The sequence below is a fragment of the Schistocerca nitens genome, chromosome 2 (assembly GCF_023898315.1).
Source record: "Schistocerca nitens isolate TAMUIC-IGC-003100 chromosome 2, iqSchNite1.1, whole genome shotgun sequence".
Classification (NCBI taxonomy): domain Eukaryota; kingdom Metazoa; phylum Arthropoda; class Insecta; order Orthoptera; family Acrididae; genus Schistocerca; species Schistocerca nitens.
The window spans coordinates 577,368,157-577,385,070 of NC_064615.1; positions in this window are offsets into that span (position 1 = coordinate 577,368,157).

Genomic DNA, 16,914 nt, shown 5'->3' on the forward strand with positions numbered 1-16,914 from the left:
CTGCACTGTTGATGACAAGCTATGGGTACTTTGCATTCCTGACGATTTTGTTAATAAGCTCATTTGGTACATTCATTTCAGCTATGCACATTTTGGTCCACGAAAATGTTATCATATTCTTCGGACGACTTGTTATTTTAACAATATGGAAAAGAGAATTCGAATAGTCTTGTCTATTTGTAAACTTTGTCAAAAGGCGAAACCATCTACTATCTCACATCGTGCTCCGTTGTTTCCTATCATTCCTTCTAAATTAAAAGAATTTGCTGCTGTTGATCTTTTGGGACCCCTTGTCAGAACATAGAATGGATTTTCGTACGTTCTAGTCGCTGTTGAACTTACTTCAAAATTTGTTTCTTTCACTCCGTTACGTAAAGCCACTGGACGGTCTGTATCCATCGCCTTTGTTAAACATTTCTTACGTGAAGTTGGCCACGTTGCTAAAGTCATTTCAGATAACGGACCGCAATTCAGATCTGCTGTTTGGTCACGCATGCTTCGGAATCATAAAATCAAACCTGTTTTTATTTCATTGTACTCACCACATTGTAATCCCTCCGAACGGATTATGAAAGAAATCAATAAGCTTTGCAGACTTTATTGTCACAGAAAGCATCAGCATTGGGACAGATATTTACACTTATTTCAAAACGTGCTGAATGAAATCCCTCATGACTCCACTGCTTTACCACCTACTCTTGTTCTGAAGAATGAAGAACCACCGAACAGAATCAGAGAGCTTGTACCTTTCCCGAATACACGTAAACTTCGACACAAAGACATAATTGATTTGGCTATTAAAAATATAAAATCTGCAGCAGACAAAAGGAGAAAACTACACGGTAAAGCAAATGCAAAGAAATTATACACTCCTGGAAATTGAAATAAGAACACCGTGAATTCATTGTCCCAGGAAGGGGAAACTTTATTGACACATTCCTGGGGTCAGATACATCACATGATCACACTGACAGAACCACAGGCACATAGACACAGGCAACAGAGCATGCACAATGTCGGCACTAGTACAGTGTATATCCACCTTTCGCAGCAATGCAGGCTGCTATTCTCCCATGGAGACGATCGTAGAGATGCTGGATGTAGTCCTGTGGAACGGCTTGGCATGCCATTTCCACCTGGCGCCTCAGTTGGACCAGCGTTCGTGCTGGACGTGCAGACCGCGTGAGACGACGCTTCATCCAGTCCCAAACATGCTCAATGGGGGACAGATCCGGAGATCTTGCTGGCCAGGGTAGCTGACTTACACCTTCTAGAGCACGTTGGGTGGCACGGGATACATGCGGACGTGCATTGTCCTGTTGGAACAGCAAGTTCCCTTGCCGGTCTAGGAATGGTAGAACGATGGGTTCGATGACGGTTTGGATGTACCGTGCACTATTCAGTGTCCCCTCGACGATCACCAGTGGTGTACGGCCAGTGTAGGAGATCGCTCCCCACACCATGATGCCGGGTGTTGGCCCTGTGTGCCTCGGTCGTATGCAGTCCTGATTGTGGCGCTCACCTGCACGGCGCCAAACACGCATACGACCATCATTGGCACCAAGGCAGAAGCGACTCTCATCGCTGAAGACGACATGTCTCCATTCTTCCCTCCATTCACGCCTGTCGCGACACCACTGGAGGCGGGCTGCACGATGTTGGGGCGTGAGCGGAAGACGGCCTAACGGTGTGCGGGACCGTAGCCCAGCTTCATGGAGACGGTTGCGAATGGTCCTCGCCGATACCCCAGGAGCAACAGTGTCCCTAATTTGCTGGGAAGTGGCGGTGCGGTCCCCTACGGCACTGCGTAGGATCCTACGGTCTTGGCGTGCATCCGTGCGTCGCTGCGGTCCGGTCCCAGGTCGACGGGCACGTGCACCTTCCGCCGACCACTGGCGACAACATCGATGTACTGTGGAGACCTCACGCCCCACGTGTTGAGCAATTCGGCGGTACGTCCACCCGGCCTCCCGCATGCCCACTATACGCCCTCGCTCAAAGTCCGTCAACTGCACATACGGTTCACGTCCACGCTGTCGCGGCATGCTACCAGTGTTAAAGACTGCGATGGAGCTCCGTATGCCACGGCAAACTGGCTGACACTGACGGCGGCGGTGCACAAATGCTGCGCAGCTAGCGCCATTCGACGGCCAACACCGCGGTTCCTGGCGTGTCCGCTGTGCCGTGCGTGTGATCATTGCTTGTACAGCCCTCTCGCAGTGTCCGGAGCAAGTATGGTGGGTCTGACACACCGGTGTCAATGTGTTCTTTTTTCCATTTCCAGGAGTGTATATTGGTCAGAAAGTTCTCATTAAAGCTCATTCATTGTCACATAAGAAGAAACACTTGAGTCACAAATTCTTTCTAGTTTACAGTGGACCTTACAGAATCCGACGTATACCACATGATAATTGCGTTGAGGTTGAAAGTCTGCGTACTAGGAAGGGTAAAGGTTTACACCACTTTTCACATGTAAAACCGTTTATTGAAAGATAATCTGCTTTTTAACTTTGTCTTTGCCATATAACTTTTCACTTTACATTACTAGTATGCTTTGTCAGACTTACAATCTGTTAACACGCAACAATGTTTGAAGTTAAATATCCAGTCAAGAACCAAGAGGACTTATTTAAACAGAAATTACGAATGCATTGTTATTGTGAACAGACGACACAGTGTTATTGTGTGTGTACATTCTTGCTGGTTAGTTACACGATTACATAACGACTATAAGGCTCACATACTTAGAACATTTACCAGTACTGCTAATGAGATTTTCATGCAACATTTTGGTTTACTTGAAAAGACATTCTTTATTTGTAGTACTTTCTGTGTGATTAAAGATGACTTATCATTTGGTTTCTTTGACAGCTACACAATTATATCACGACGCTACTAACGTGTACACAATTTACATTGTTGCTTTTGTGCTGTATCTGCTTTATATCTGCACAGTTTTTCTGAATTCTTCTGGAAAGTAAAACATGTTTTAGTAGTAACTTTTGTGGTATAGCTACAATGAGACAGCCTTTTCCGTAGCACAACAATACGTTACAGCACAGTACTTTCTTCATCACGGCAATAAGCGTAATAACTAAGATATCTATACGCAAAGCATTTCACTTTTGTTTATCATGAGGTAAGTACATTGTCTTCTGCAGAACTTAGCTTTTGGAGGACGATAACTACGACACTTCCACAGAGATTATCTTACAACAAGACGCACAGTTTAGCGCTACAGTACACGTATTTGAGTGATTAATTTTGTACTTAAAACATTTATTTTTGAAGATATTTGAAGTACAATGATACAAAGGTTTTCCGTGATACATTTCATTCCATTGCTGTAATCTGTAACACCTGAGCGTATAATTACATTAATCCTGAGGGGGGTACACGCCTACTTTGTGTACCATGTGTTTGGCAAGCACAAGGAGCTCTAGCTAATATGGTATTTGCTTATACAACTTTACACATCGGTACCATATTCCTATAACACAGAATTACACAGCTATCTGATTATTTAACAGAGAACAAACATTTTTTTTACTACGTCAGATGTTTAGGCAATTACACAGTTGGATAACTTCACACTTGTGAAATTGTATTTCGTCTGTATTTTGTGAACTGTTCATATTTTTTCGGAACCATTGTGATACTATAAGAGCTCTGAATGATGTATTTGGTATGGGTTCATGATTTTAAAGTATGTTTGAGGTAGATGACACAATTGAAATGAGCAGAGAATTTTTTTTAGGTTTTGAAATTATTGGAGGAAGCTACGACGATTTTGAGAATTAGCTGAGATGTTATGATATTATTACGACGACGATGTGTATTATGCTGTTGAGATATGTTTATGATCAATAAGATGATGCTACCGTATATGAGGAATTTGATTATGCTACGTATAACTTATGATGAAATATTGAAGAAGTGTCGAGGAGTATGTATAATAAGGTAAGGAATAATGAGTAGTGGTTAGGGACTCTGATTTGTGGAAAAGGATGTTGGAAACCAAGAATCTTACTTTAAGAATTATGAAATGTGTGTACATGTGTGAATGTATTACAATGCTGTCGAAAATTTTTTGGACATTGTTATATTTATAGGATTTTATTTTTTACACATTTGTAATGCAAATTCTCAACCTGTGAAAATATTTTTATATGAGACTGTCACTGTAGCGGAAACTGATATCGTAAATATTTCAGTAAGAAAGGTTTAAATGGCTCTGAGCACTATGGGACTCAACTGCTGTGGTCATTAGTCCCCTAGAACTTAGAACTACTTAAACCTAACTAACCTAAGGACATCACAAACATCCATGCCCGAGGCAGGATTCGAACCTGCGACCATAGCAGTCGCACGGTTCCGGACTGCGCGCCTAGAACCGCAAGACCACTGCGGCCGGCGAGTAAGAAAGGTAAGTGATCTTGACATAATGCGTTTTTGGCGCCCAGCTGAGAGATAGTCGTCTGACAAAAGAAAGCCATTTGGTGGAGAAAAAAAAAAAAAAAAAGAGGCCATTATCCTCGCTATTGACATTCCTTTGCAGAAAGCATCGCAAATACGATACGCTCAAACTTGAAAACATATGATTATACTGTGGAGCTCTTAATTTATGATATTTAGTAAAATTCCTAATGAAATGATGAGAAACATTTTACATCTATTGTCTATCTAGTTGAAAGATTGCTCATTTTGTTTAATATCTAGTTTCTAGCTGCACTGCAGCATTGGTTAAAATAAAATTTAATAGATGTACTAATATTGATATTTTATGCCTACAGATCCAGTAAACAGTAATTTTATGATCTACTTCCAAAAAAAGGAGGGAGCACAAAAAGACATTTCCCTTCACAGGAATTGCATAGATAATTTTTGTCAATGACTTGGTACATGTTTGGTACAGTAAGTAAAGGTGATGCATCACTCTAGTGTTAAGATGTGACATAGGTATTAAACATGATCATCTTTACTGTAATATTTTTTATGCTTGAGCTTTGTCATAATTAGCTCTAAGTTATTGCATTTGCTGCTGCTGCTTGCTTTGCCAATTTGCATTTTTTTGTCATTTCTGCTTGTATTAATTGTTTTGTGCTGCTCCATTGCGTCGTCCCTTAGTTTGGCATCTGAGCTCAGTAGATTTAAGTTAGCTTAAGAGGGGGTGGACTATATAAGACACTAACTATGATGAATTGGAAGAAATGCATTGAGAAGCTATAAGAAAATGGTTTGGCCAAAAAAATTGTGTACAGTGGAGAAAAACTATTTTTGAAAGGGGATGTGAACAGAATACAGAAAGCATGCTTGGATAGGATTTTTTTTTTTTTTGCTGGAGCAAATGTTGAAATAAGAGGGACAATCTATGGAATGAAGTTTTGGGTTGGACTGCAGTACCAAATGTTACACTGAAAACAAACCCTGTCCTTTCCTTTTGTGTTATCCCACTATGTGTCTGTGTACCCGTGTGTATTTGTTTTCTTCCTGTCTCTGTGTACTGTTTCATAGAATTTTTTCTCTTCTAATACTAAGCTACATTAACTATGATGAGGAATACTGTTATCCTCAAATATAATTTGCATTAATAGTATGTTATTTTGCTTCGTAAAGATGTTTAGACATTATTTATTCTGTTTTGTTTTAATGCTCATGTGTGAAGTTGATGTTTCAAAAGTTATTCTGATCTTTTTTGTATTTACTTATGTCATAATTCCTGTAACACTGATGTATATGTTTATTTCTATTCTTTTGTAAAGCCCCTATTACTGCAAATGTTATCAGTATTGTTATGTTCTTTAATGATGTATTTTGTACCTTTGTTATTATATTCTTATGTTATAAAATTGTAATTGACACCAGTTCATCAAATTAAGTAACTTGTAAGTTACATTTCACTGCACACGTTTCTGTTGGTCATAGTATATGGACAATATGTGAAAAGTAGGGACTGATAGTGTTTGCACGTGTGTTAATAATTCAGGAAGGGACTGGTTAACAGAATTGCTGGTTCTAAGGACAATTAAAAAAAAACTTTGTGAGTGCACAAGTGGTGATTTATGGACTTGCTATATTCTCCGCAAGACTCTTTGATGGTGATTGTGCACCTGCACAGTCGCAACAGATGGCTGCTGGCTGTCTCTACATGGACTACAGTGGGTCTTCATCTTTGATGGCCCACCAATACCATTATTTCTACAAGGACTGCAGTGGGTCTGCACCTCTGGTGACCCATCAGTACCATAATCTCTACCAGGACTACAGTGGGTCTTCTCTGTGATGACCTACCTACCAGTATTCTTCAAAACTTCGACTGACTCTGCTGTGGGTTTGCTCTGTTGTGGCCCATTACCTGTCTGCATGTCAAGAGTCAGCACTGTCTTTCCATTGGAAGGACAACACTACATCAAGACTGCATGGAAATCCACTACTTCCGTGTGCATTCTCTTTTACTGCTCAGACTTTGAAAAAAAAAAAAAAAAAAGCACTGCAATTTTACTGTGATGAATGATCAGGACTGTGAGAAAATTTTAGCTTTTGACCAACATTGTATCAATAAGTGTGTGCATTTGATATCTTCGTTATTGTAATTATGAAAAATTTTATCAAATAATTATTGGCCACTGCCCAAAACAATGTGTAAAATTTTTTGTGGGGAGCATGGGGGCTATGTAAGTAGGCTGTTTAGGTTCTTATATTGGTAACGCCGCCGCCACGTAGCGCTCTGTATGAAAATCACTGGCTGTGCTGTGTGCAGTCTTTGGCTGGGTGGCATTGTTGTAGTACTAGCCATTTTAGTGTTGGGCAGTTGGCTGTTAACAGCGCGTAGCGTTGTGCAGTTGGAGGTGAACCGCCAGCAGTGGGGGATGTGGGGAGAGAAATGGCGGAGTTTTGAAATTTGTAAGACTGGATGTCATGAACTGCTATATATATTATGACTTTTGAACACTATTAAGGTAAATACATTGTTTGTTCTCTATCAAAATCTTTCATTTGCTAACTATGCCTATCAGTAGTTAGTGCCTTTAGTAGTTTGAATCTTTTATTTAGCTGGCAGTAGTGGCGCTCGCTGTGTTGCAGTAGTTCGAGTAACGAAGATTTTTGTGAGGTAAGTGATTTGTGAAACGTATAGGTTAACGTTAGTCAGGGCCATTCTTTTGTAGGGATTTTTGAAAGTCAGATTGCATTGCGCCAAAAATATTGTGTGTCAGTTTAAGCACAGTCATGTATAATTTTTCTAAGGGGACGTTTCAGTACCTATAAATGAAGCAATACATTTCATAAGCACTGTATGCAGGTGTAAATTATAACACTTTTATATGAATCAGTACTTATATATTCAACTCTCTATAATTTTAGTCCATCCCTGTGAATTCACACTAGAGTATTGAACTGCCAAACCCATATTGGTATTTCTATAGAACACCACATACGATGTTGTATATCTATTATTATCATGCAAACACGCACACACGTATATATATATATATATATATATATATATATATATATATATATAGGGTGAGTCACCTAACGTAACCGCTGGATATATTTCGTAAACCACATCAAATACTGACGAACCGATTCCACAGACCGAACGTAAGGAGAGGGGCTAGTGTAATTGTTTAATACAAACCATACAAATATGCACGGAAGTATGTTTTTTAGCACAAACCTACGATTTTTAAAATGGAATCACGTTAGTTTTGTTAGCACATCTGAACATATAAACAAATACGTAATCAGTGCCGTTTGTTGCATTGTAAAATGTTAATTACATACGGAGATATTGTAACCTAAAGTTGACGCTTGAAACATTGTCCTCACTTCATTGCAGGGGCCCAAATAGCTGCAACATACATCGCGTTTCTACAGAATGATCTGCCAACGTTGCTCGAAAATGTCCCACTGGAAACGCGTCGACGTATGTCGTATCAGCATGATGGTGCACCTGCACATTCCGCAATTAACACTAGGCTGACCCTTGACAGGATGTTCGACGGGCGTTTCATAGGACGTGGAGGACGCATAAATTGGCCAGCCTGTTCTCCTGATCTTACACCTCTGGACTTCTTTCTGTGGGGTACATTAAAGGAGAATGTGTACCGTGATGTGCCTACAACCCCAGAGGATATGAAACAACGTATTGTGGCAGCCTGCGGCGACGTTACACCAGATGTACTGTGGCGTGTACGACATTCATTACGCAAGAGATTGCAATTGTGTGCAACAAATGATGGCCACCACATTGAACATCTATTGGCCTGACATGTCGGGACACACTCTATTCCAGTCCATAAATGAAAATGGAAACCACGTGTACCTCACCCCTCATGGTAATGTACATGTGCGTCACTGAAAAAGACCAATAAAAAGGTGTTAGAATGTGGACGTAATGTGCTGTTCCAGTCTCTTCTGTACCTAAGGACCATCACCGTTCCCTTTGGATCCCTACGTAATTCGGTGCTCTCCGATACACACGATCGAACAGCGGAGGAGTGGTACTCAAGCGTCAACTTTAGGTTACAATATCTCCTGATGTAATTAACATTTTACAATGCAACAAACGGCACTGATTACGTATTTGTTTATATGTTCAGATGTGCTAACAAAACTGACGGGGTTCCATTTAAAAAAACGTAGGTTTGTGTTAAAAAACATACTTCCGTGCATTTTTTTATGGTCTGTAGTAACCAGTTACATTAGCCCCTCTCCTCACGTTCGGTCTGTGGAATCAATTCGTCAGTATTTGATGTGGTTTACGAAATATATCCAGCGGTAATGTTAGGTGACTCACCCTATACAGGGTGGTCCCGAATTCATGGTACAAACTTTAATGGTAGGTACAGGACATTGTAACAAGGATTTATTGTATAGGAATGTATAGTCGCAGGTGACGCGGTGAGGCGTAAACAGGGGAAAGAGAAATGGAGTGATCGGTTGGTGTCACTGCCGGTAGAGGGCAGTAGATGAACATGATGTATCGCAGTAGGGACAAGCGCCATTCACAATTGTGCTGCCGTAGACGATGGGTGACTTTACGTATGCAGAAAAAGCAGACATGCATTACATGTACGGCCGTGCAAATGGTAACGCCAGAGCTGCGTTACGAATGTATCGCGCGGAGTATCCTAATCGACGAATGCCGGATCATAGAATTTTTCAACGGTTACATCGTCAACTTTGTGAAACAGGTACGTTCGACGTCAACAGACATGACGCTGGTCGATTAAGAGCTGTACGCACTCCACGACTGGAAGAACGCATCTTGAACATAGTGGCTGATAGACCCGAGTCAAGCACAAGAACTGTTGCGCGTGACGTACATGTGAGTCATCAGACTGTATGCAGAGTGTTAAATGAAAATCGCTTACACCCCTTCCATTTTCAAAAAGTACAAGCATTGAATCCGGCAGATTATCCTCTTCGCGTGAACTTCTGCCAGTGGTTGTTGCAGCAATGTGCGTTGCAGCCGGATTTCGTAGGTCATGTGCTATTTACAGATGAAGCGACATTTTCACGCGAGGGTGTCTTTAATGCGCACAATTCCCATGTGTGGGCAACAGATAATCCACATGCAACGCGTCCACATGCGTATCAACAACGTTTCGGTATTAATGTGTGGGCTGGTATTGTGAACGACTTTTTGATTGGGCCATACTTACTACCCACGCGACTCTGTGGCGAAAGCTATCTTATTTTTCTGCAAGAAGTGTTACCAGAACTGCTGCAAGATGTTCCGCTCGCCATTCGTAACCGCATGTGGTTTCAGCACGATGGAGCGCCAGCACACTTCAGCACTGCTGTACGGAATTACCTGAATGCCACGTTTGGTGCTAGATGGATTGGGCGTGGTGGACCAGTCCCTTGGCCACCCCGATCTCCTGATTTCTCTTGCCTCGATTACTTTTTATGGGGACGTCTTAAGAGCCTTGTTTATGAGACTCCAGTTGACTCAGATGAGGATCTCGTTGCTCGCATATCTGTAGCTGCTGCAGGTGTGCGTGAAATACCAGGCATCTTTGAACGTGTTCGCCAATCGCTGCACCGACGCTGTCAAGCATGTATCGCTCATGGTGGACGCAATTTTGAACACTTACTGTAAACATGACACTTGTCAACAACGATTTCAATAAAATCTTTCGTTTTCCTTTCGGCCGTTATTTCCCCTGTTTACGCCTCACCGCGTCACCTGGGACTATACATTCCTATACAATATATCCTTGTTACAATGTCCTGCACCTACCATTAAAGTTTGTACCATGAATTCGGGACCACCCTGTATATATATATATATCGACAGAGAGAGGGAGGGAGAGACATGTTCCTTGCTGCTTATGTGGATTTACTTCTGGCAGAATGGCGTAAGTCATAATGCATGTTCCCTTCAATAGCCAGTGGAGTGGGCTCAGTCATATGCATTTCAACTAGACAAAAGATGTTCATAAATCCTGGGTAAATCATCAGATAACGTAAGTATCACGTGTAAATATATTCACATATTTACAGAGACAGACTTATGTATTTCATCAATCACAACTGGCTGACTGGCTCGTTTGGGATAGCCAATGGTCTTGGCTCGGTAATAATACGCTCATGCATTGGCATATCTCCAACATCGTTCGACAGTTCAGTGAAAAGAAAGCATTATGTCAGATAACTGCGGGTAAACGAAATTATTAACACAGACAGGTATATGAAGATGTGTATTTACGATTGTGATCTTTGTTAATTAACGATGCAGATTCACTCATTCCGAACCATCTGCCCCCCCCCTCCCCCTCCCCCCGAGTGGCGCCTGCTATATCTATTAAAATATCACTGGTGACAGTGTGCTGCAATCTGTGGCAACAGAAAATAAATCATCAATCATGGATATACATGAAGACACATGTACACACATATATACACACACACACACACACACACACAAGCAGTACATTTCAGATACATACCTACAGTCTTGTCGCCACCCAAATTATGCAAATTATGCCACTTGCTCCCAACATTACAGTGAGTAGACAGATCACAAAAGCGTTTCATAATTGCTGCAGTTATTGTTACTAACGGATAAAGTAACATAGAAGTTAGTACAGGACATAGAGCATGCCCTACTTATACCCTCAGGTGTTAGGTGGAGGTGGAAGACAGAATGGGTGCTCAGCCACCCAGTGAGATAATTAACCACTTTTTTCAACCAATATGAGAAGAGATGTGATTTGCATCTGTCTTGAGAGATAGTGAATTGACCCAGGTGGAGGGGGTAGGATACACATACAACCAGCCAATGAGATTATTATCTGCCCTTTTTTTTAACCGATAGGAGACAAGAGAAGATGCTACACAACAGTTGGTTCAAGTACCGAATGGAGAGATCCATTTTCTATTCAGTTGCAGCAAACTCATTTGTGAGAAGGTGCCTTATCCTTTCGAATGCGTCATTGTCTGGGGGCTTGATACTGAGCAAGAAGTTGTAGAATATACTATGCCATCTTATCCTACTGTGTATGGTCACTGTATGGTAGGTAGGACGTTTACTGTGACGTCTCTGTGAGGGTGATGTGTGTGTGAGGGACCATAATTTATTCACATGCAGAAAAATTGTGTGTTGTTCTATTGGAATTTGTTGCTGCAGAAAGCATTTAATGTCTAAGAGCCTTTTTATGTAATGAATGAACCCACTGTCCATGTGCAGGAAGTTATAAACTTTACTGTAACATGTCTGAAGGGGGCCTTTTGCATACTGAATGCAGGCATTTTATCATGAAAAATTACCCTACAGGAAGTTATAAACTTTATTATGTCATCACTGTGGGCGTTCTATGTGTATGAAATCAAGGCGTTATATAGTGAATAAATACCATGGCCGATGTTATAAATTTATCGTGAGAGATCCTTTGTGCATTTATTGTTCTAGCATTATATAGTCTGCATTTAGACAGGTGCGTCGGACTTATGTGGCAAAGTGGGTGTCATCTACTATTTTATTCTGGCTGTATCAGCTGTCTCTAACGAAAGGACTTGAGCGTACTATTTAAGGTAAGATGAACAACCATGATGAGGAAGAGGTGCATAAGTAGGCAGCTTCAGATCATATGCGTGTGTAGATCACCTACATCCCTCACCTCTGTAAATGCTGTGGGAACATTTCAAGAGGCAAACTGTAGCCTTTGATACAAAGAGCCGTGTGTAGGTGGGGCGATGCCAGGCAGTCCATACTGAAAGCTGTAGTGAAACATTTTATTTCAAGTAGCCACATTGACTGAAAATGACATTTCGATGTTTGAGATAATATTACGTCTCAGAAAGTCAGTTTCATCTTTTATATTCACTGTATATGAAGACATTTTCGAGCTGTTTCGTTAAACCTGTTGAAATGATATTCCTTTCATCTTCTTCTTCGAGCCTCACTAGTAGAAGGTTGTATCATTCCAGTAAATTGTATTTCATGTTAAATAATTTTACAATTTAAATGATTTCCTCGTTATTTTGGTAGCACAATACGGAACCCCATTCTGGTGCTAATGGAGTTGTTTTTTAATGTTTGGTCTCTAAATTATGTGGAAGTAGTCAGTTCAGTGACGCAATGATCACGTGCTGTAAGTGCACTATAGTCTTCTCATTTCAATATTTGTAAGGCCAACCAGCAGTCTACGTTATTAATGAAGTCTGACTGTGAATATTATTATCAGGCAAAACTTACTTTTTGCCTTAATGGTTAACAATAACATGGTTTTGCGTCATGAAGCTGGCTACTTTCCAGTGATAACAACTTGGCTTGAAGCTACAATCATTTTATGCCATAAGAAAACATTCAGAGTACCTATATCTTCTTTTCAATTTTATGACTACATAGTTTCTCTTTCATTATTGGCAATGTGATGTATGCTTTCTCTCGACAAATTTTTACTGCCACAAATGAATTTAAAACAACTATCCACACTGGAGGAAAGAGGACATATTAACAAACCGAGAGCTGTCACGTGTTTACAATGAGGTGGCCGGCGCAGTGTGCAACACAGCGAGCGTACTGTGTGAATTGATTGGTGTGGCGTGGCGAGTACTGTGCGGCTGTTACCAGCTTTGCAGTGAATACATTCTTTTTAAAATTTCTAATGCATCAGTAAGTGCACTACAACCGACGGCATCATCATGGCAGAGGGAACCATCTCAGATCAGATAAGTGCCTGCACAAATAGTGAGGTAGTGTTTAACTCTGAAGTTCAATCTCTACTTATAGATCTCGCAAACATAAAACAGTCACCTAGTATGTGTAACTCTGAAAACGGAAATGAGCCGGTTAGTCCGAAATCAGAGCGCGAAAGTGTAATTAGTAGAAATTCAGGCAAGGGGAATGAATGTGGGGAGATATGATGTCTTAGCCAATGCTAATGTTCCAAGGATTGGGAAATAATATGAATACAAGGCAAATAATATCAGTACAATTCGAGCCTGTATGGATACATTGAGAACAGATATGGGCACATGGAAAACTGTTACGGATACAATTCGGACTGATATGGGTACAATGCGAACTGAAATAGGTTCTGCTATGAAAAAGGAAGTTGAAAAAATTATGGGTAACCTTGAAAAAGCAATTGATGATAAATTAAAATGTGTCCGAGTGGATATGGGGAAATTAAGGCGAAGTTGTAATAGTAAAATCTAAAATCGAATCAGTGGAAAAAGATCTTGGGGAAAAAATGGATAAGATACAGACGGAACTTGGGGGCAAGGTAAGCGACTGTATAAAAGCGCAAGACGCTCATAAAAGCGATATGAATTTATCAATTAGTGACATTGCCAATCGTGTAGGTGAGGGGGAGAAAAAGTGGGCAAAATTAAAGATAAAATAGAGTCCAGTATTACAAGTGAAAATGAATTAAAAAAACAAATGCAACAGATAAAAAGTAATTTAAATTCGTTAGCCTCCCTATAGGCCACGCCGGGTATAAAAACCCTTGGGCAAACACTGGATCTGTGAAACGTTACACAGATGACGGAAGATATCACCTAGTAAATTTCTTGACTGCGTGTAGGGACGCTTTTGTTCACAGCATGTGGACGAAGCGAAAATAAAATACGTAAACGGCATTTGGAGGGAGACCCACAGTCTTGGGAAAATGTTAAATGTAGTTGGTGCGAATCGTACAAAGAGTTCGAAAAGTGTTTTTTTAATAAATTTTGTAGTGAGGCAAAACAGATGCGGATCCAAAATAGCCGGCCAGAGTGGCCGAGCGGTTCTAGGCGCTACAGTCTGGAACCGCGCAACAGCTACAGCCGCAGGTTCAAATCCTGCCTCGGGTATGGATGTGTGTGATGTCCTTAGGTTAGTTAGGTTTAACTAGTTCTAAGTTCTAGGGAAATGACGACCTCAGAAGTTAAGTCCCATAGTGCTCAGAGCCATTTGATCCAAAATAAATTTTTAAATGGGCCAAGTCACAGGTACGATAATGGGACGATGAGAGATTTTTGCAAGCGCGAACATGGCAAGCTTATGCATGTGAAACATCCACTGGGAGTTTTAACGGAAATCACCACGTTAAAAAGGCGATTACCCGAAAATTTGAAGTGGGATCTTGTCCATAGTCCATGCGATTCTGTGGACGAATTTCTAGAATTTGTAGAAAAATAAGAGAGGGCTTCGAAGTTCAAACCTCAGAGCAAACCTTGGGGTAGTTATCAAAATGGGAATCCAAGTAATCATCACCAAAATAATAATCGTGAGACAAATCAAAGGAATTCTCAGGGAGATAGTAGCTGGAATGAGCAAAATGGTCGGAGAATGAAGGGGAGTGATAACTTCCCTGAAAGAGAGCCAAGTAAAGAACGCAGATTTGACGGGGAAATTCGCGCGAAGTGTAATCGCGTAACAACCGGTCGGGAAACTGTTGTTCGCCACATCTCACGTCCGGGGATGGCGATCTGAAAAGGCGATGAAAAGGACTGGAGATAATGGTAATGGTAGAAATGTTGATAGGTTTGGAGAAAGGCAATAAATATGTAATATGGAGTACGTTAAAGAGGAAGGCTATAAAGGTGGCTCTTTGAATAAGAGCAGGCGCGAACGGCGGAAGCATAGATTTGTGAGAGAGTTAAGTAAAAGTAATGGAAATAAATTTTCGGGAAATGATGTAAGTTATGAATGTGTAATGAATGAGTATGTGAATGGTAATGAACGGAAAGATTCAGTCGTTCTAAAAGAAGTTAAAGAGGAGATGAATTTTGTGAAAGCAAATTGTGTGGAGAGTTCTGAAGAGGTATTAGCAAATAGCATCTGCAGTAAGGAAGGTGTAGTAGCAAGTATTTATGAGTCGGCGAAAAGCGTCGATGTTAGTAAAGGCGGTGTAGCTTTGGTCTCGGCAGCTGCAAGTGAGGGTGATTGTTTTTCAGTGGAAAGCGTCAATGTTGCTAAGGAAGGCTTAGCATTGGCCTCGCCAGCAGTTGAAGTTAAAAATGTATCCGCGGACGTAGATGGTTTCTGTTCAAAGGAACAGAGTAATGGTAATTTATGTAATGATGTAAAAGCTACTGGGTTTGATACTTCGGAGGAAAGAATTTACGCGTTTCTAGTCACGAATGAAGGCGAAACGAAACTTACTGATGAATGTGCGGATCTAAAACATTTGTCAGAGTGTGAATGTGAGAATGTATGTAAAGTAGGATCGGGGGTTAATCTGGATGAAAAATGTGTGTAGAAATGGCAGTGTGTGCCGATTTTTGTCCGATCACAACGAAGTGTAGTAAGTCTGGAAGTCCCAAAATTGTACGACAAGGTAGCAGTAATTTGTGTAGTGTATAGGCGGAAGATAAAGTTGTGTACGGTTCACATAAAGTTAATTTGTCGACGGAGGAAAGTAAGGTTTCTGATGTGAATTTATGTAGTGATTTAAATGGTGTATCAGTAGATAAGGTTGATGAGATGAATATTTATGGCGATGATGGCTTAGGCATCAATGTATTATTTCAGGAAGATAAAGTGTTTAACAGTGGACTGATGTGTAATTTTGTTGCAGCTGCAAGTGTCGATATTTTTCAGGGGAAAAACAGAAAATTTGTGAATACTGAGGGTAGTGAATCGGCGAAATATGTGGAAGAACTAACAGAAAATTTAGAGAGGGCTGAAGTAAAAAGTGTGGATGGGGATAGTTTGTGTAATGAAGTTCGTACGAATTGGTATCTGAAGCAGGAGCGTGATTTTAGTGTGACTGATTAGCGTTGGTGGAAACGAGAGAAATTTAAAATAGCTAGAGGTTTAGTAAAGGGAAGGAATGAATTTGGGGCAAAGGAAATATTTAATGAATTATTTTGGGATGAACATGAGATCGAGGAATGGATAGAACAGGATGTGTGTACGCTAGAATTATAAGAGAAGGGACGACACGTAGAAAGTGATTTATTAGAGGAGAAATACTTAGAACTAAAGGAAATGGTAAACGTACAGCCAATTATTTAAATTAAAGTTGGCAAAGAAATAGTAGATGCACTTCTCGATTCAGGTAGTAATGTGTCAGCGGTGTCGGGAAGTTTTATGAACATGATAAAAAATAGGAAACTAGTAATCTTCCCAGTCACTAGCGTTCGGATTAAAACGGCAGTTGATGGTATGAGTAAGCCATTAAGACAACAAATACTTTTAGAATTTAAATGTGGAGAAAACAAATTCGAAATAGAATGTTTTGTAGTGAGTGGTCTAGTAAAGGAGGTATTTTTAGATACTGATTTCCTGTGCAAATACAATACTTCGCTTAATTGTGCAGGGAAATGCCTAGAATTTGAATTTCAGAATGAACAAAAGCAAGTAAAATTTAAAAGACTTGGTTCAAGTGGCTCTGAGCACCATGGGACTTAACATCTGAGGTCATCAGTCCCCTAGAACTTAGAATTACTTAAACCTAACTAACCTAAGGA